The sequence below is a fragment of the Podarcis filfolensis genome (assembly GCF_964270895.1).
Source record: "Podarcis filfolensis genome assembly, chromosome: 4".
NCBI lineage: Eukaryota > Metazoa > Chordata > Lepidosauria > Squamata > Lacertidae > Podarcis > Podarcis filfolensis.
Window position 1 is genome coordinate 98,199,944 of NC_139607.1, and position 6,379 is coordinate 98,206,322.

The 6,379-nt window shown below is 46.7% G+C and overlaps 1 long non-coding RNA gene across 1 annotated transcript; it reads left to right on the forward strand.

Annotated features, from left to right (window-relative positions):
• The first annotated feature begins 4,802 nt into the window (after nt 1-4,802).
• On the forward strand, nt 4,803-5,939 carry LOC310760999. Its single transcript, XR_014547167.1, has 2 exons — nt 4,803-4,871; nt 5,524-5,939. It is a non-coding gene; the product is annotated as an uncharacterized lncRNA (long non-coding RNA).
• The last annotated feature ends 440 nt before the right edge of the window (nt 5,940-6,379 follow it).

Consider the following 6,379-nt stretch of genomic DNA (forward strand, 5'->3'; position numbering starts at 1 on the left):
CTGCAATAAGACAGCTACTTTAAGATCTTGTATAGAATGCAGTTAGAAGCTAATTTTGGTCATCTATCCCTTTAAGAATCCCTTGCCCTTTACACCACAAAGAACTCATAACCCACCTACTTTCAGCAGCCAGAAACACCATAACCAGACACTGGAGAGACCTGTCAGGAGTAAGCATGGACCAATGGTACCAAATAGTATGGGAAACAGCCCTACTAGAAAAATTAACTAATAAACTGAAACTGACACGGGGACAAACAGAAGAAGACACCTTCACCCCGGTATGGCTCCCCTTTATCACATACACAGCCCAACAGGACAACGACAATAATCCACCACCAGCATACAAATCAATATGGCTAACCTGATCCAAAACACCCACCCACCTCACTCACACACGAAAACAAAGATCACCACAGCCAATCACAAACAAACAATCACACCCTAGGCCAACCCCAACCTCTCTCACCACCAAAGGAACACAAGTGAACAACACAAGCACGCTGACACCAAACTCTACATACATTAAGCATAACAGAAACACCGCTACCCGACCCCACCCCCATCCATCTCCCCTCCCTCCACCCCCTTTCCTTTTTTTTTCTTTTTTCTTTTCTTCTCTCCCTAATGCCTCATCAAATGAAACAGATTTGTAAAATTGTTACATGGAAGAAAAAAAAATACGAGGCATTATACTTACACTGTAAAACAAGAAAACCCGTAATAAAATATTTAAAAATAATAAAAAAAAAGAATCCCTTGCCCTTCCCTGTGGAACCAACTGGCCATAACAGTCTTCAACAGTTATAAGGCTGAAGTATCTGACAAAGTGTGTATTACACCCGAAAGCTTATACCTTGAAAACTTATATTGAGTTGATCTTTAAGGTGCAACTGGAATTATTAAAAAATATTTTTTCGTCTTGTTATTTATTATGACTATGACAGATCAACATGGCCTTCCACCTGAATCTGGTGTCATTCGTAGTTGACCTCTCCCGACTTATTCCGGTTTTCAACTTCAGCTTTTGATCTCAAAACGTTCTGTTTATCACAGCTGATTCCTCCGTTCGTCTTTATTGGAATCGGAGGGACCGGCCTGTGCACCATGCGCCTTGTCTTCGCAACCCTGATGTCAGGTAAGTGCCACCCCTGAGGGCAGGATCAGCCCTTGGCATGGAGCTGACAACTGCCATCCCTGCAAAACCACGTCACGTGCTCCCCGCCTCCCAGTGGCCCCTGGTTGTCCTTCACTGATGGATGTGAGGCAGCGCTTTTGAATGGGGCCTAAGCTGGACTCCCATCCGTGGCAGCTGCCCACCACTTTACGCAACTCAGAATTAGCCACAGGGATCCGTGGCCTGAGTGGATGGGAGTGAGATTGGCTTCTTTTCAGAAGCAACACTGCCACTGAAGAGTGTCTGGGGACCCAGTGGCAGGGACTGGTGGCCTGGTTGGCCAGCAAGCTCCTTGGGGGCAGAGCTTTTGCCACTTCTTTGCATCTTAAAGCACCACCTGAATAAAATATGGCCTGCTGTGTTCCAGAGGTAGAATAATAATAATAATAGTTATAAAACAAATTATAAAACCGCAGTAAAACATTAGCGTCAGCTTCTTAGCTTTAGAGTAAGAAAACCAACCATATAAGCATTGCCATTCCTCAGCCAAGTTGATTCCAAGGCATTGCAATGAGCGGTAAAGGTAAAGGTAAAGGTAAAGGTACCCCTGACCATTAGGTCCAGTTGTGACCGACTCTGGGGTTGCGGTGCTCATCTCGCTTTACTGGCCGAGGGAGCCGGCGTACAGCTTCCAGGTCATGTGGAAGCCGCTTCTGGCAAACCAGAGCAGCGCACAGAAACGCCGTTTACCTTCCCGCAGGAGCGGTACCTATTTATCTACTTGCACTTTGACGTGCTTTCGAACTGCTAGGTTGGCAGGAGCAGGGACCAAGCAACGGGAGCTCACCCCATCACGGGGATTCGAACCGCCGACCTTCTGATCGGCAAGCCCAAGAGGCTCTGTGGTTTAACCCACTGTGCCACCCGAGTATTTGGGAAGAGAGTAAAGCCAATGAACTGTGTGTGCAGAAAGCACAAAGTGTAGCAGGGGCCTGTCATGGAGAAAGTGTAGGATTGGGTTGCCAGCATCAAGTTCTGTCCAGCACTGCCTCACAAACTTGCTGCTGTCTCTGGTGCAAGGCAGTGAGAAGCTGCCCTTACATTTAGGTAACTATGCGTTAACTGGCTTTAAAGGGCTTTTACAAATACTTGTGGTAGGATGGACTTTTTTTACATCCCACATTATAAAATAAGTGTGCTCTTCTGGTGGCACTGAGGAGGCCATGATTGTTAAATTTGGTGAGAACCCCGTGCCAACAGTTGGACAGAGCGTTACGCTTTATGCTGTATGTTTTTCTTCTTCTTACAAAGATGTACTCCTTGCTGTCTGCCTCTTGGCACGTTTCTCTGCCTGGCTGGGACAAAAAGAGCAACCCAGAGCCTTGGAACAAGCTGTGACCCAACGACCAGTACAAGGTATGGTACGAAATACTTAACTAGGGTTATGATGCTGGTTATCCTATAGGCCAGGAATGGGAATCCTGGTGTCCAGCAGAGATTTTTGGGACTCCAACTCTCATCAGCCCCATCCCTGAAATGTATGGAAGATGGGATAATAATAATAATAATAATAATAATAATAATAATAATGGCCATTTGGTGGGAGGAATAATAAGCTTCAGCATTGGAAGGCCTGGTGTGTGTGATCGCAGCATTTGGGGTTGGACTAGATGACCCTTGGGTTCCTTCTATGATTCTTCATTCTCCTCTCCAGTTCAATCTTCTAAACTCTGACTGAGTAAGCAGAATAGATCCCTGAGTTTCAGCCATTGACTTGTGGTTCTTTCTGCAAAATTGCTTTTAAGCCCATTAAAGTTGAATGATTAGAGATCCTTTCCCCCACTGAGGCAAAGGTTGTAGCGTCCAAGTCACCTTCAATGGTAGCCCCACGTAGAGCGCATGGTAGTAGTCCAAGCTGGAGATAACGCTTAACCGTGCTGCCCTCTTTCAGTTCTATGCGGTGAATGCAGACTATGACAAGCTGAAAAAGGAGTGTCCAGATATCGGAAGAGCAAACGAATCTGGGAGCTATAGTTTGGGTCATAGGGTTTGATGCTTTTGTAACTGGATCTGTAATGGCTTTTAGTCAAATACAATAAATGATTGATTGATTGACTGACTGATTGGTGAAAAAGTGCTTTTTTACTGAGATGCTAACTTTCTCTCTGCGTGTCATTCCTTGCACAGCTTCCTGTGCAAAGATAAGGCTTGTGCATTTGACTAGTGTTGTGTGGAGGGAAATGCAGCCCCTGGGCTGAAAAATGTCCCCTCCTGCCCCCTTGGGTTTCCAGTGTGGCCTTCACAGATATTGGCACAACGTGGGGGGTGGTGGCTGCTGAGCTGCACCCCCCATTGTGAGGGCTGAGGGGGTGATGGTGATGCCTCCCCAGCTGCTGCCATTGTCTGTGGGTTGACTGTGATGCCACAAAAGCATTTGGCAGCTGAGCGGGTATAAATGTGGACCAAGGCGCAAGCCTCGGCAGTTGCCCTCCCCAGAGAGAAATGGGCAGCTCGGTGGCACTCAGCCCTGGTGGTCTCCTGCCCCGTGGCAGCAAGCTGGCGAGCGGAAGGAGGCAATTGCCCGGTGCTGGGATGCTGTGGAGCAAGGAGAAGGCAAGTACAAAGTTTACTTGCTGGTGGGATCGCCACCTGAAGGCGATGGATATTCGGCTCTGAAGCTGGTTGATGTCTGGAAATGGACCTGGTGAGGCTGCAGCTGGTGGGTGGTTGTTGGAAGAGTTTGTGAAATATACTCAGAGTCGCAAAGTGATTTCATGCTCTTTATTCAGCTCATAGTGGTGAGGAGGAATGAATGAAAGTCCCCTCAAAGTATCTGCTTTATATACATTATTTACACAATGGGCTGCACATGATTGGCTAATTCCGGAATTCTACTGTAAGCCAATCAGGTTGTGGATTCACTTCTATCTGGAGCATGATTGGGTGGTTCCTGCCAACCAATCATACTGCTGCATTGTTCTAGGACCAATCAGACTGCTGCATTCTGAATCCTATTGTTCTAGGACCAATCAGACTGCTGCCTTTTGGATCCTATTGTTCTAGGACCAATCAGACTGCTGCAGTTTGGATCCTATTCAACTCAGTACATAACAGTTTGCGTTCAGGCTAGTGGAGGCCGCGAGGTTACGCTGGCTGAGATGGAAGCAAAGTGGTTTGGAAGCCTTGTTTGTTAACAGGCAGCCAAACAGAGGAGGAGTCTGGTGGGACGCTGTTGGATGGGGGCCATCCCAGTCACCTGTTTGCCTTTGCCTTACAGGGATGTCCGGAGCCGGTGAGGTTTTCCCCAAGTCCAAAGTCATGAAGAGAACCGCAGGACGTCCCTATTTACATCGGAGAAATGAATGTGAAGTATTGGCAGTGAGCAACGGACAAGGCCGTGGCCGTACCTGAGAGAAGGAGCTTTGAAGGGAGACTGCAGGCGGACACCTGCTGCATTGCAAGTGATGGGGCAGTGGGGAGAGAGAAGAAAGAGAGGGAGGAAACATTAGGCCACATTAGGAAGTGCTATGAAGACACTTTGAACAGGAATGGCTTCCCCTCAGGGATTCTGGGAACTGTAGGTGGTTAACGGGACAGAGAGTTGCTAGGCGGGTTAGGCTTAGGTTTAGGCTTAGTCTTAGGTTTAGGCTTAGGCGTAGGAGTAGGACAGGGGTAGGGTTGAGTTGGGGTAGGGTTAGGGTTAGGGTTCCCTTCTTGTCAGGGAACTTTGGGAATTGTAGCTCTGGTTAGTGATGTGATAGGAATTTTATGGTCTTAGATATATGGCAACGTTCATAACCACACGTACATAGATCAGCACAGGAAAGCCAACCTGGAACCATTTTGATTCCTAAACTGAGCAAATGTTTCTCTGCATGGTCAAAATGGAAAAGCCTCCCCATTGTCTCTTCCTTCACAAATCCTGTCTTAATCTGTGTTTGAATAAGGGTGTGAGCCTTATCATTACAAAAGACTGCCCAGGCTCCCCAAGAAATCCAATCAAGTAACCTGCCAGACAGGAAATAAACAAAGCGACAGGAGAAAACAACATGCAAATGTTCTGTTTTAGACTGCCTTATCTGAGGGGTGGTCTTAGGTTACACCCTTCTGTGATGAATGCATAATGTTTCTGGGGGTGGTCTTGATCTAGAGGATGGGAATTTCAAAAGTCTTTATAAGCCCTTGCACAGCATTTTTGGGGGTCCTCTTCCTCTCCTGCGTGTGAGGGGAGTACCCTGTTGCAACAGATCAATAAAGATCCAGCTTACTAGCTGCTTTGCTTCTCAATATTCTCTGGTTGGCCTCTGTTATTTTCTCCTACCAATAGGGAACCTATGTAAGGACTCTATATGGGCTCTTGGATACCCCATAAGGGAAAAGGGCATATTTTTATTTACAACAGTGAGTAGGGTTGGGGTTCCCTTCTTGCCAGGGAACTCTGGGAATTGTAGCTCTAGTTAAAGGTTAAGGGTTAGCGTTAGGGTTAGAGTTAGGGTTAGCGTCAGGGGTAGGGGTAGGGGTAGAGTTCCCTTTTTGCCAGGGAACTCTGGGAATTGTAGCTCTTGGAGGGGAACAGGGGGTCTCCTAACAACTCTCTGCACCCTTTTCAAACTATAGCTCCCAGATTCTTTGGGGGAAGAAGCCATGAGTGTTTAAAGCGGCTTCATAGCGCATGAAATGGTGTGGATGTGGCCCTGGCCTCCCTCACCCCACTGCCCCTTATTATTGCGGAATCGAAAAGATTTCCCCATGCAAATCTCTCGGAAACAATGTATTTCATCTGGGAAAATATTTAATAAAGATTATTTTTTATTAAAACCTTTGAATGTGTTTGAACTGTGTTTGAGTGCGCAGAGAATGATTTCCCTTGAAAAATGATTTCCCTTAGATTACAGAATCATGGAATTGCAAAGTTAGACGGGACCACAAGCGTCTTCAAGTCCAGCCCCTGCAGGAATCTTTTGCTCTTCATGGGGCTCAAAGGACAGCCCTGAGATTAAGGGTGGCAGTAATCTGAGCATCCTGGACCCTACCCCATGGTTCTCCTTGCCCTCCACCAAACACTGATCAAGTGTAACAAAAAAGATATTTACATTTCCCTGTTTCCCAGCCAAGTTAATCACACCCTTTTGTCTTGATCTGGGTTTGTTATTTCTGGAATGGCTACCTGTCTGGCACTCAGGTATCAGGATGCCAGGGATTATCACTCAGGCAGAGGGGCTGCTGAGTAGCTGAGCTCACATGTCTATATGAATTTCTGAA